Below are 13,795 nucleotides of genomic sequence, written 5' to 3' on the forward strand. Positions count from 1 at the left end.
CATTACCATTATCTCACTATATATACAATGAAAAATTTGGTGAAACCATAAAACATGAAAATGCAAGGATATTCTAAGCTGTCTGTTATGAAACAAAGTTAATTATAATGAATAGACAAAGGATGATAGAGTTTTGGCAGGTGAGCTGGCAGAATCGTTAGCACGTTGGGCAAAATGCTTAGCAGTATTTCATCTGCCGCTACATTCTGAGTTCAAATTCTGCCGAGGTTGACTTTGCCGTTCATCCTTTCGGGGTCAATTAAATAAGTACCAGTTACGCACTGGGGTCGATATAATCGACTTAATCCGTTTGTCTGTCCTTGTTTGTCCCCTCTGTGTGGTGCCCCTTGTGGGTAGTAAAGAAATAGGTAGAGTTTTGGTGTCCTGAGCTTCACACAGCCATAATTGTCGGGAAAAAAAAAACTATTTTCTGAAGTACCAAACGTATTTGAAACTGAGATAGTGAATTAGTAGAGCCATTAGAGCATTAGTACTTGTTTGAATTGTCTGTGCCCAGAGTTCGAATCCTGCCTAGGTTAACTTCATATTTTATCCTTTTGTGCTCAATAAAACAAAATACCAATCCAGGGCAGTGGACTGGCAGAAATGTGAGAGATTTAGGAAAGATGCCTTGTGGTATCTGCTGCAGTTCTTTGCACTCTGACAGAATAGACTTTAGCAACACTAGTGAAAGCTGTATTGGCCCAAGTCACAAGTATTTCCCTGGAATGGACACAGGCAGGATAAAGTGGTGTGACTTGCATGTATGGACAACAGCCAATATTCTTAAACATAACCATGCCTGTTGATAAAGCTTTAACAAATGGTAAAACATGGTACTATATCCTTATCTGTACATCATAGAAAAGAGAATGGCACTATCAAATGCTTTTGAAAAGCAATAAGTGAAGCAGTTCAAGGATTATCAGTGCTTAGAACTAACACATTATAGCTTTCAATCATGTTTGTAAATAGAATGATTCTTATAAAATCCACCCATAGGTGAAGGAGTGGCTGTGTGATAAGTAGCTTGCTTACGAACCACATGGTTCCAGGTTTGGTCCCACTGCATGGCACCTTGGGCAAAGTCTCTTCTACTATAGCCTCAGGCCAACCAAAGCCTTGTGAGTGGATTTGGTAGACAGAAACTGAAAGAAGCCCGTCGTATATATGTGTATGTGTATACACTTGCGTCAGAAATTAATTAGCACTTCTCAAATTTCTACATTGAATAGGTTAAATCAATTAACCTATGAGCTGTTCAAAACGTCTTACGCGATGAGAAAACTTAGTATGGTGTGATTTCGGTCCTTGCGAGGCGCTACCTATATCTATTAAACAAAGGAAGATTTGTCTGCATCCGCACTCCAAGTTGTTGTTGCACTGCTATGTCAACATCATAAGGCTGTAGACTCTCAAACTGCTCTGCAAACAAAGTTACGACATCGTTCTGCGCAACAGTGAACTCGCAACAAAGCAATAGTTCGAGATATGGCCACTAGGTGACAGCACATACCTTGAGTGAAGAGCAAATCAAGGGTGCTAATTAATTTCTGACGGTAGTGTATATATATATATATGTGTGTGTGTGTGTGTGTGTGTGTGTGTGTAAGTTTGTGTGTCTGTGTTTGTCCCTCCTACATCGCTTGACAACCGATGCTGGTGTGTTTATGTTCTCATAACTTAGTGGTTCGGCAAAAGGGACCGATAGAATAAGTACTAGGCATACAAAGAATAAGACCTGGGGTCGATTTGCTCGACTAAAGGCGGTACTCTAGCATGGTCACAGTCAAATGACTGAAACAAGTAAAAGAGTAAAAAGAGAGTATGTTGTAAAGTGTGCAAGATTTGTGTTTTAATCATTCCTAACCAAAGGCATGGTGAGGTTAGGATCAGGTGAGGTTATATCTAGGGTTTGTAACTGGATAATGAAGTAGAATACTTTAAATTACTCAAGATTGTACCTGCACCGTGGAGAGGTAAACCTTGTTGAACGATGATCGTGTCAACCGAATAAAACAAGGTAAACAACTCAAGATAACGAATTTTGAAATTGGTTGACAATTCAGAGTATAGAGCAGTGGTTTTCAACCAGGGTTCCGCGGGACCTTAGTGTTCCGCCAGTACAGTCCAGGGGTTCCGCAAGAAGTTACAAAACGGCTAAAATCGGCAGTAATTTTTAATTCTCCTGTGCAGATATGTGTGCATAAGACTGTTAAATTATTGCACAGGGGTTCCTCGAGCCAGTGGAATGTTTCCTTGGGATTCCTCTCCAGCAAAAAGTTTGAAAAGCACTGGTATAGAGTAATAAAAAAATATGAAAGTGGGTGGATAGAGAACAGTCTTATATAAATAGGAAGCTTGACAGATTTTCCTCCTCTCAATAACTTCTGTTGTGTCTAGGGTACTAAAATATCAATATGTAGGGAGTGATTTTTTTTTTTCAGATTATTTACAAACAGGAAAAATACTTTGAAAAGCATAAGGGGGCAATAATAGTTTTGTTATTTGATACTTTTGTTCTTTAATACTTTCCTTTAATAAAAAATAAAAAACAAAAACATTTAGGACTCTCGTTTAACTAAACTTTATTCACTCCCTTCTTCACCTCTCATGAATGTGATAGGAGCAACATCCATGATACCATTTTTCAGAAACATTGATAACCATTTATATAGCACAGACAAAATTGAATAACTCTTACATGTCCTTCACTGAAGGTCACTTTCAAGTTTCCATAGTAACATGAATTTGTTTTATTTACATTACTATCACCTCATCACGTATGCAATATCAAATACACCGTACTAGACTGACATTATCATAATTAATACCGTTCACCATCTGTCTGAAATTGGAAGGAATGAATGAACGAGTCCAAGACATTTTTTTTTAATTCAATAATGAAAGTTTTACTGGAAGTATACAATCGAATAAAAAACACCAAAGTCGTGATGAAAGGACAACAAAGAGGGTTGACGTTCAGGAAATACACACACACACACACATATATATACAGATAAAGGGTGAAATATAATTAATGTAATTTAATTCTTTTGCCATATGTGAGTTACAAATATTATTGTTTGTGGAGACTTATTTTTGTAGTAAAAGAAATAGTAGTCCTTTGACTGCTATTTCTAATATTTTCGGTATGTGGTTTAAGCAATTTGTTGCAAAAAACCCTTATTTTATATATATATATACACACACACACACACATATATATATATATATACACACACATACATATATATATATATACACACACATACATATATATATATATATACACACACATACATATATATATATATATACACACACATATATATATATACACACACATACATATATATATATATATATATATATATATATATATATTCTTTTTGCGTGTTTCAGTCATTATTAGGCTGAGGCCATGCTGGGGTACCACTTTGAGGAGTGTTTAATCGAATAACCCTGTCGGTGTCTTTGCCGAACTGCAAAGAGGGCGTAAATACACCAGCAACCAGCACCAGTTGTCATGCGGGGGTGGGGAACAAACACAGACACACAAGCATATATATATATATTAATATATACACAAACACACGACAAGCTGTCAGTTACCATCTACCAAATCCACTCACAAGGCTTTAGTAGGTCTGATACTACAATAGAAGACGTTTGCCTATAATTACCTGAAAACTGAATTTAAAATGAGGACAAAATAAGTAACGAGAGAAATGTAGTACTTACTCGTTGAACTTCGTTTATTATTGTTTTTATTTTTCACCTACTCCAACCTTTCTTGTACACTTTCTTTAGATATTTATACTGCGAATATCCTAAGAGTCAGAATCTACAAAAAAATTAGCGATGGGCAGTGTGGTTAAGAAGTTCGATTCGCGGACCTTGTAATTTTGGGTTCAATTCAGCTGCGCGGCACCCTGGGCAACTGTCTCCTAATACTATAGGGTAAAGTTAATCTGTAATTTTACCTACTATGGTATAGCCCTGAACCGATTAATGGCCTGGGTGTGAACATGGAAACCGGTTGTATATACGGGTGTGCGCGCGCGCATTTTTGTGATTAACACCCCACCATCGATTGGTTGGTTTATGTTAATTAGTGTCCAGCAAAAGAGACCGATGGATTAAGTACCAGACTTTAAAATAAATACTACGATCGATCTTTAACACCAAATTCTTCAAGGTGGTGCTCCAGCATGGCCGTAGTCCAGTGACTGAAACAAGTGAAAGAATAAAGAAGTAAAAAAAAGAATAGGAGTCCATTCTCACTTAATCAAACTGCATTTAATATCACTGCATTTGGCAGCCAGCGAACTGGGGCTAAACAGTTTATTTATACGTTTTATTTCTGTCTATCACAATTTGAACAACGCAAGAAGCAAAATATACGCAAAACAAAAAAAAAAAAAACGAGAAATGGCATCCCTACACAAGTGTGCCCCACTCACTGACTTTGCTTCCTCGCAATTTTAGAAAAAGGGATATTTTTTTAACCCTTTCCGAGATAAGAGGAAACAACAAAGTACAGGACTAAGTAAATTAGTTTGGCGTCTTAAGGACAGCAATATAACTTTCAAGCTGGAATGGTCCATATTGTCTGTATCCTTTCCTTTTGATAAGGGCAGAAAATATTGTGCCGTCTGTAATTCCGAGCTTTTCTATATACTTTTCGCCAAATTCCCTTTAGTAAACACAATGGAAGAAAAATCCTATAGGTGCATGCACTGGCAGAAACACACCTTCCGCTCATATGAATGATGATTAATATAGATAACCTCCTCGAATTTAATAATTTGGTTCCACATCTACAACAACACCATATACAAATTTTTTTATACTCCGTTACTTGAAGGCCTACTACCAAATTCGTTGGGGTATGTTATACCTTTGTCTCTCTACCTCTCCCCCTCTCTATCATAAGCACAATCAAACACAGATACAAACCTGTCACTTCATCACTAGATGTATTTGGCATTTATCTCCCCACACACACATATACACACACATAGACACGAATGCAGTTATATACATACACACACATAGGCACTCAATCTCATTGGCAAAAGCAAACAACAACGCATCACCATACATACGACTTGCACTCTGTCACACCCCTATTCTTAGAACTTGTCCCTTCCAACCATTTTTGAACTCTTGAACTTTTTAGAATTTTACCCATCCAACCAATTTTGACGTCACTGCTTATAACGGAATATTTTAAAGAAATACTCATTATCACTATGGACTCCGTGTGGGCAGTCATCTAAAAGTTTTTGTTCGTCATGATGCTGACATAATTTCCTTGTCTTTCCTGATGAGAAGACGGCATAATGCACCCTTTATTCCTTCGGAATTAAGAATATGCAGTCTTCGAAACATATGTCGAGAATAAAGGAATTTTGTTAAATCGTCGTTCGACTCCATTCTTTCATTTATCTATCTATATATATATATATATATATATATATATATATATCGAGTTGTAGCCATTTGTAACTTAATTTTATCCTCGTGTGGTAACGAAAAGTGAAACTGACATCCAATATTTGCTGTGTCTATGTATGAACTTTTCTTTGGATTTATGTATCTACTGTCTCTCTCAGTTTCTCTCTTTCACTTCCTTTGTGACCCTCTTCTCTCCCGCTTTTGATTTAATGTGTACATGTATTTATGTATCTACTTCTCTTGCGATGTGATAAACATTTAAAAACACAAAACAAACACTGTCACTCACTATCTCTTTCACCCTCTCTCTCTCTCTCTCTCTCCTTTTCTCTTACGTCCTCTCTGAAACATTTAAAAACACAACGAACGCCGTCACCACTCACTGTCTCTTTCACTCCCTTTCTTTCTTACTTCTTTTCTGTTCTCCTCTCTCTCGCTTAGCCACTTCTTCGAAGTAAAGGTGACACACACATCAGGTACGTACACCCTCACCCAAATTCTTCATTTTGGACTTTTTCTGGAAAAAATTTTTTTTTTCAAATATGCGGGAAAATACGGAGATTATGATTCTAAAAACAATTTCCAAAACTTTTTGTAAAATTTCAACAAAAAACTTTTTTTTTTAAATACCCCTCCCTTTCCCCTCGCAGTCTATGGCATAAACAAGAAGTTTTGAAACCTTTTCGCTAATGCTCATGCGTTGACTGCGACGCTAAAAGTGAAATTTTGGAAGTGATGTGATGATGGGTGGGCGATATCAGGGAAAAGGTTTTCGGAAAATTTTTTTTTTAATTTTCGGTTTTAAAATGCGGACGGCCCGATACTGTCGTTTTTCTTTTCTTTTCTATTTTTTTTTTATAGAAATCTCCGTTTCCGGGTACGGAGATTACGAATATGAAAAAAAATTGGCAAAACTCGGCATTTTAAAATTTCACTCCCCCCCCCCTCCAATTTCTTCGTTTTTGAATCTTTTCAGAGTTTTTTTTTTTTTTTTGAAATATGCGAGAAAATGCGGAGATTATGATTCTGCAAAAAATTTCCAAAAATTTTTGTAAAATTCCAATTTAAAAAGAAAAAAAAAATTAACCCCTCCCCCTCCCATCGCAGTCTACGGCATAAACACACGAAGTTTTGGAACCCTTTTCGCCATTGCGCATGCGTTGACTGCGATGCTAAAAGTGAAACTTTGGAAGTGTGTGTTGATGGGTGGGCGACACGGGGGGAAAGGTTTGGGAAATTTTGTTTTTTAATTTTCGGTTTTAAAATGCCTCGTTCGTTTCTCTTTGATTTCCAATAACATCTTATGCGATCTTATGATCACAAACATAAACAAAATCACGTGCACCATAGTTTGACAACTATGGTACTCATACCGTAATTCAGCCACTTTTTGACGCATCCGTACGGTTAAATAAGCAGCCAGCAAGCAGTCTATTTACATGCTAGAAATAGCAGCCAAATCTCACACAAACACTTTCCGCATGTATTTTTTTTTTCATGTACAACTTTTTTTTTTTTTTGAAAAGGCGCTATTCGTAGGGCTGGGAATGAGTTTCGACAAAAATCGCAAACTTGTCGGATTTGTTTCTTGGCGATAAAATTTTAGAGAAATTTCCCGCGGTAAAAACAGGTAGGAATGTCAACAGGTATTATATATACTGTGTGGCAAAAAGTGAAAATAAAGCGTTCATTTTATTTATTTATATGTATGTATGTATGTATCTGTGTATGTGTGTATGTGTGTGTGTGTGTAGCTGGAAAGTTTTCGAAAATAAACAAAAGACGAAGGCAGGTGAAAATGTATTAGTATAGCGCTCAGGAATAGAAAAAGTCTTTTACGTTTCGAGACTACGCTCTTCGACAGAAAGATACACAGAAAAAAACAAGGAGATAAAAAAAAAAATGCGTGTAGGAGCTGTATGTATGTCGAAATTTCTGAAGTGTTTTTTTTTTTTTTTGAAAGGGCGTTTACAAAAAATGAGTCTCGAAATAACAGCCGCATCTCCAACAAACTCTCTTGACACACAGCCACACACATCTGTATGCGATGCACATATAACATAAATTCGCTGAAAATATCAAAGAAATTTCATGTTACATACCGTTGGAATTTATGGGGAATAAAGCTCGCGGTTATATTTACGTGCTGCTTTTCTCTCGGTGTCAGAAAATGAAACAATTTTAGTGCGCATGCACGATACCTCAAAGGGAAATCAGTTGCCCCAACAAAATAATAAAATAATAATAATGAATGAACACTTCAACTTTCCCTACCACACAGTATTCGCGAAAAAAAAAAATGAAAAAAATTATGTGATCGCGCTCTAATCATCTTAGTGCAAAGAGAAATTCACACAAGTTGATTATGATTCTGAAAAAGAAAAGAAAAAAAAAGAATAACCAATCCCTTCCCCATACGGCAAAACACGAAGTTTTGAAACCCTTTTCGCCATTATGCATGTGGAAATGTGTTGATGGGTGAGCGACACGCGGGAAAAGTTTTTGGAAATTTTGTTTTTTTAATTTTCGGTTTTAAAATGCGTTGTTCGTTTCTCTTTGATTTCCAAATAAGTATTTTAAATACTTCGAAATCAAAACTGGGCGCACCTTTACGTTAAATAAGCAACCGACAAGCAGTCTATTCACGTGCTAGAAATAGCAGCCAAATCTTACACAAACTCTTTTTCGCACATATTTTTTTTTGTCATTTATTTTTTCATATACGATTCATAGAAGCCAATTATATCGCATTTTTTTGGCGGAGGGGGGGCACTTTTTTCACACCTATTACACTTTTCTTTTTTTTTTTTGGTAGCCGGGAGTTCTTTATTTTCATACAACGGGAATTACGATAGTGAAAGATATAAAAAAAAAAAACATCTTTTCCAAGGTTTCTATTTCTTTTTAAATTTTGCATCCCAACCCCGCTTAAGGGTGCTTAAGCGGGGGTGTGGTACAAATTGGGTTCCCGTGAGGTATAAGTATTAGATACTTATTCCATAAATCCGTCAAAAGGCTCCCGCTCTATATGATTGCTATTTGTGCGTTCCTTTTACCTGACACGTGAAAGAATTAAAATATTCGCAGTTATTTTGCTGTATTTCTCCAATGCTTTTGACAGTTTGTTTTCCTTTTAAATATAATCCTATTTTATCTTTCGAATTTTGGCACAAGGCTAGCGAGTTTAGTGGGTGTGAGGTTAATCGATTACATAGACCCCAGTGCTCGATAGGTATTTAATTTAACAGCCCCGAAAGGAACTCAGAAATGCTGTTAAAGCCTTTTGTTCGATACGGTAATGATTCTGCTAATTCGCTGCCTTTTCCTTTTTCAATATGCAATAGAGATTTTTCGCGACCCCAGGTATTAAATATACGTTTGTAAAATAACATATAAACTGAAATTCAAGTGTTTGAATTTAATTTTCGTAACCCATAGTTTAAGAAGCGCTGCAATAGAAAATAGATGAGATGATGATATATTATATGAGCAATGCATTGACTCTACCCTCTCAGGTGGGGGCACTCGATATGACGCCCCGGTTTAACAACACCAGCCCAGGGCTCTCTTTAGCAGAGGAGCCTCTACGCAAGCACGCGGCAGCTAGAAATAACAGCCAAACCTCCCTCAAATCGTACTTCATTTTAAATAAAATATATATTAAATAATGATATAAAAAAAGACGTGATAGTCGTGGCTGGAATACTTTTGATCATAGCTCTATTTCTAGCTGGTCAGCCAGACTTCGTTGTTACCAAAGTGACTAACTGGTTGAGTCGTCACCGACTGATTTTTGCTTGGGGTGTTCTTGCTTTTATAACTATCCAGAAGGATAGATATATCATTGAGAACAATAAATTTAGTTGGTGGTCTTGTTATCTCTAATCTAGTTTATGGTGAAGTAGAAGAGGTTAGAAAGGGTCAAGTATGAAGACATTATTTCGGCCTAGCTAAAGGCACCTGGAAAATGTAAAACTGCTGTCAGAGAAAAACCATTGTTCTGCCGTGGGTAAAGCCCTGTTGCAGTGTTAATTTAAATTTGGTTATGGTGGATCGAATCCACTTCATGCATGCAAGTTCCACTACAAATTGTTGCTGTAGTTAGAGATTTATGGTCGTAAACGCATCACTACACACGTATATATATGAACAGAGACGGACATTAAAAAGTCATTTTATTTCTACTAGTCAGAGAGGATTATTATTCGCGAAAAAGGAAAGAAAATTTTTAATATTTCCCAAAATATACATTCAGAAAGGATTTTTCAGGTGAGAACTTTCACTGAATAAATTTTCCTATTCTTTGAACAAAGTTTATTCTGAAATCATTTTGTGTTTAACTAAAAAAAAGTATAACTTCGAAGAAACTGAAAAAAAAATTTCTTGAATTGAAATCACTTACGAGTTTAAGAAATTGTTACTCTTACTACGATATTCTACCTTAGAATTAATTATTGCGAATATCAGTGGCCAAAAATAATGAATCACTACCGAAAAAAAAAAACTGAAGCAATCATTGCTGAATTTCCAATCTGATTCATGTAATAATGCTAAACAGAAGAGAATTGCAAACGAAGTTTCGCAGCTCAAGGGAAGTCTTGCAAAGTCTTTGACACCCTCATTGGATGATCTAGGGCAGGTCGACTGCCAATCAGTGCAGCCAGTTCTAGCAAAGTTTGATCCAAAAATTTATGGAAATCAGAGACGTGACTTCTCGTCAAACTGGTATACTGGTCGTCCATGGTTAGAGTATTCTCTTTTAAAGAAACCCATGTTTTGTTTTGCTTGTCGGCACTTTAATACTTCTGCTCAAGCTGATACTTGTTTTATTAAAAATGGATATTCTAATAGGCATCATGCAAAAAAAAAAAAAAAGGTTTAAATAAGCACGCAAACTCTGCATCCCATATCCAAGCTATGGTAACATGGAAGGAACACCAACAGCGTTTATCCACAACATCCGTGTCTTCAATATTGCAAAATGGTCAGTTGAACAAAAACCGTTATTATATCAGTTCCATTGTTGATATTGTTAATTTTCTTTGTGCAAACGAATTGCCTTTTCGAGGAAACGAAAATGAAGTTTTCAGGATCTTTATTCAGAAGATGACACGCAGCCTTGTGGTCTTTTTATGAAATTATTCCAGTACACATTAAATAAAAACTCAAAGCTAATGGAATGTTACAGCACGATTCAAAAAAATGCGACCTACACCTCAGCAGCAATGCAAAACGAAATCATCGAATCGTTGAGAAGACACACTGTCGATGAAATAAAAATGTTCTGATGTTCCTTATTTTACGCTGAAATGTGACGGAAAATCTTGCAATTGTTATCAGGTACTTGCAAAACGGCAGGGTTCTGGAAAAGTTAGTTGCGATGCCAACTAATCAACATTATGATGCTGAAATATTGGCCGACTTGATAATTAAGGAATTAACCAACCTTTGCATTGACCCAAAGCATCTGTTGTCACAATGCTATGATGGTGCTTCTGTGGTGTCTGGCAAAATAGGTGGCATTCAAAGAAAGATTCAAAATCGACTTGAGAAATATATACCCAATGTTCATTGTGTTAATCATAAGTTGCATCTTGTCGTGGTTAACACAATAAAGCGAATTCCGGAGTTAGTTATGTTCTTTGACACCGTTAATATTCTTCATAATTTTATTAAACGGCCAAAGATAGCTAGTCTCTGGAAAGGATTGAAGTTGCCACGTCTTAGGTGGTCGGGTCATTTCACTGCCATTGCTTCTGTAATAGAAAATCACTCCAAAATTGTTGGTTTCCTATCCGAATGCACAGATTCGTCAGATTCAAAAATGTGTATAGATGCAACTGGAATTTTACATCAAGTTCGTTCCCCAAGGTTTGTTTTTCTAGCCCTTGTTTTCTAGCCCAAATTTCTGCATATAATTAGACCAGTAGACAAACAGCTTCAGAGTCACAAATGTGTTATATACCATGGCCTTGGGCTTCTTAAGATTGCCAACAGTGAAATAACCAAACTGATAAACTCTTTAATATTTGATGAGATTCTAAAACAAATGAGTCAATTTAATGTTATTGAGGAACGCATGCGTCGTAAAGCTTGCGGGTCCCGGGTTTTTTCAGATTATATTGTTGAAACCCTGGTACCATCGCAAGATGACTGGATAACCTTTCACCGCAAAATTTAATTCGTGATCATCGATGAAAGCTTGGGAGAGATAGATAATAGATTTTCAGAGCAAAACGATAGTATATATTCTTCCTTGGCAAGTCTACTACCAACGTCCGAGACATTTTTGGATTTTGATGCTTTAAAACCTTTGAGCAATTTAGTTAATTGTGATAAATCGGCCTTACTTTCTGAACTCACTATGGCAAAAGCATACATTTCCTAACAAAATATGATGACACTGCTTGATATTTTTGGATCTTTACGTATTGTACAGGATGCCTTTCCAAATGTTTATCTTTTGTATGGTGCAGCATTAACATTTGGATCTAGCACAGCTACATGTGAATCATCGTTTTCGACGCTAACTCGAATTATGATACACACCCTTTCGACGAAATATGAAACACCAGCGAAAATCAAACCTTGTGATACTTGCTTCTTTTAATAAATACAAATCAAGTGTAGAGAGGGACGAGTTTCTTAAATTTTTTACCTTGCGTTGCCGTAGATTGCAGTTGTATTAAATACATGTAACCTGATTTTATTTCGTGTTCTAAATTTTTTTGAGAGACTTGTATCGTATAGTTCTCGTACGACATAATAAAATAATACATGAAGTCCGTTTAAGAGATAGTACTAGATGCTTGTCCGCTCACCAGTACTGCTCGAACTCCCGAGTCAACACATTGCTCATGAGCTGTCGGGTCACGGACCTTCCGTCAACCCATTGGCATTACTCCACTATATTTATCCTGGTGGACTAATCAATCCGTTCTACCTTGGGTGTGTTCTACTTCCACACAATAGAGACATAATCAAATATTATAAACAGTACGGTTTTTAGAGTTCTGTTCAGCGGATGTAATACAAAAGACCCTTAGCCAAAAAAAGCCCCCTAAGACAAAAGCCCCTCAAACAAACCCCCCATAGTTGAAGTATGAAAGTGTTTTGTTTTGTTTTTTACAACCGCGGTTTCCGTTTTTGTTTATTTGAAATCATATTAAAAAATAATGTTTAAAGATTTGGCTATTATCTCTAGCATGTGGAAAGACCTTTTAGGCTCAACTCTGTGCTTTAAAAATATTGGAGTCGATACATTCGACTAAAAATTCTTCGAGGTGATGCCCCAGCATGGCCTCAGTTTAATGATTGCAACAAATATGAAAATAAAAACGAAATATATCAGAAGTTTTGACCGGGCTAAGCAGAAAGAAATGTGAAAAAAAAAACCCCAAAAATATAAGCATGGGGCTTTTGTCCACTTTCGCACTTTAAGTAGGGGCTTTTGTCCGTACCCCTAGCTATCAAGATAGCAACCCCGGTTGCAATCGGCTGGCTATGTGGCCGGATGGGATGAAAAATAACAAAAAAGAAGTTAATGAACTATTTCGGCTGTGAGTTAGAAATTGGGTCGACATTTCATATTACTCTTGAAGAGTTGTGAATAAAATAAAGAAATGATAATAACGATTTCTATTAACCGCCTGAAATACTTAACTTTCAATAAGTTACAAAAATTTGTTTTTTTTTTCGTTATTTTTTTCGTTCAATAAAATTTCGATAAACCTACCGTAGACTTTGATAGTTGCGAATAGCTTGAATTCTCCGGGGGATTGAAATGACCGTTCTAATAAACAGACACTTTTAGGACAGAAAATTTCTCAACAAGTCAAAACTTCTGTTTTCATAAAAATAACTAAACTGCACAACGCCCCCTCATCCCTCACACTGCAACAACTAACTACCTTCACAGTTACATTATAATTGCTATATTATCTAACACTGCTACTGATAACGGATGCATATGCAATGCAATAGAGCCTGTTATAGATTAAATGATTCATTGATCGATCGATCGATTCGCTGTTGCTAGAATGGGGGTGTTATATGACCACAGGTCAACGCAGACAGGGCAAGCCTATTTATGACCAAAGAGATTGCTGTTGTGACTATCCTGTTTTTTTTTGTCAAGTGTAGGAAACCCAGGATCACATTATCAAGCTTGTCCTTCACAAAGAAAGATTGGCTGCTATTTTTAGCTGGTAGAACGATGATCACGTAGAGGTTTCCTTGGTGCTCAATATTGGTTTAGAATATAATGATGAATAGCAGACTTCCAAAAACAAACAAAACCACCACCCCTCTCTCTCGCTCATATATATATTTA

At 36.4% G+C, this 13,795-nt stretch overlaps 1 protein-coding gene across 3 annotated transcripts in view; it reads right to left on the reverse strand.

Moving 5' to 3' along the window:
* Positions 1-13,383, reverse strand: part of LOC115214341 (NAD(P)H dehydrogenase [quinone] 1) — a 35,217-nt gene extending 21,834 nt beyond the window's left edge. Inside the window, exon 1 of one of the 3 annotated variants that reach the window (XM_029783525.2) lies at positions 13,199-13,383. The gene's annotated coding sequence lies outside the window, so the exon portion shown is untranslated. Of the gene's footprint in view, positions 1-3,744; positions 4,027-7,565; positions 7,668-13,198 lie in introns of those variants that run through there. The other 2 variants (XM_029783526.1, XM_029783527.2) reach the window with 2 other exon arrangements.
* Positions 13,384-13,795: the final 412 nt, after the last annotated feature.

This window comes from Octopus sinensis, linkage group LG7, assembly GCF_006345805.1.
Source record: "Octopus sinensis linkage group LG7, ASM634580v1, whole genome shotgun sequence".
Taxonomy (NCBI): domain Eukaryota; kingdom Metazoa; phylum Mollusca; class Cephalopoda; order Octopoda; family Octopodidae; genus Octopus; species Octopus sinensis.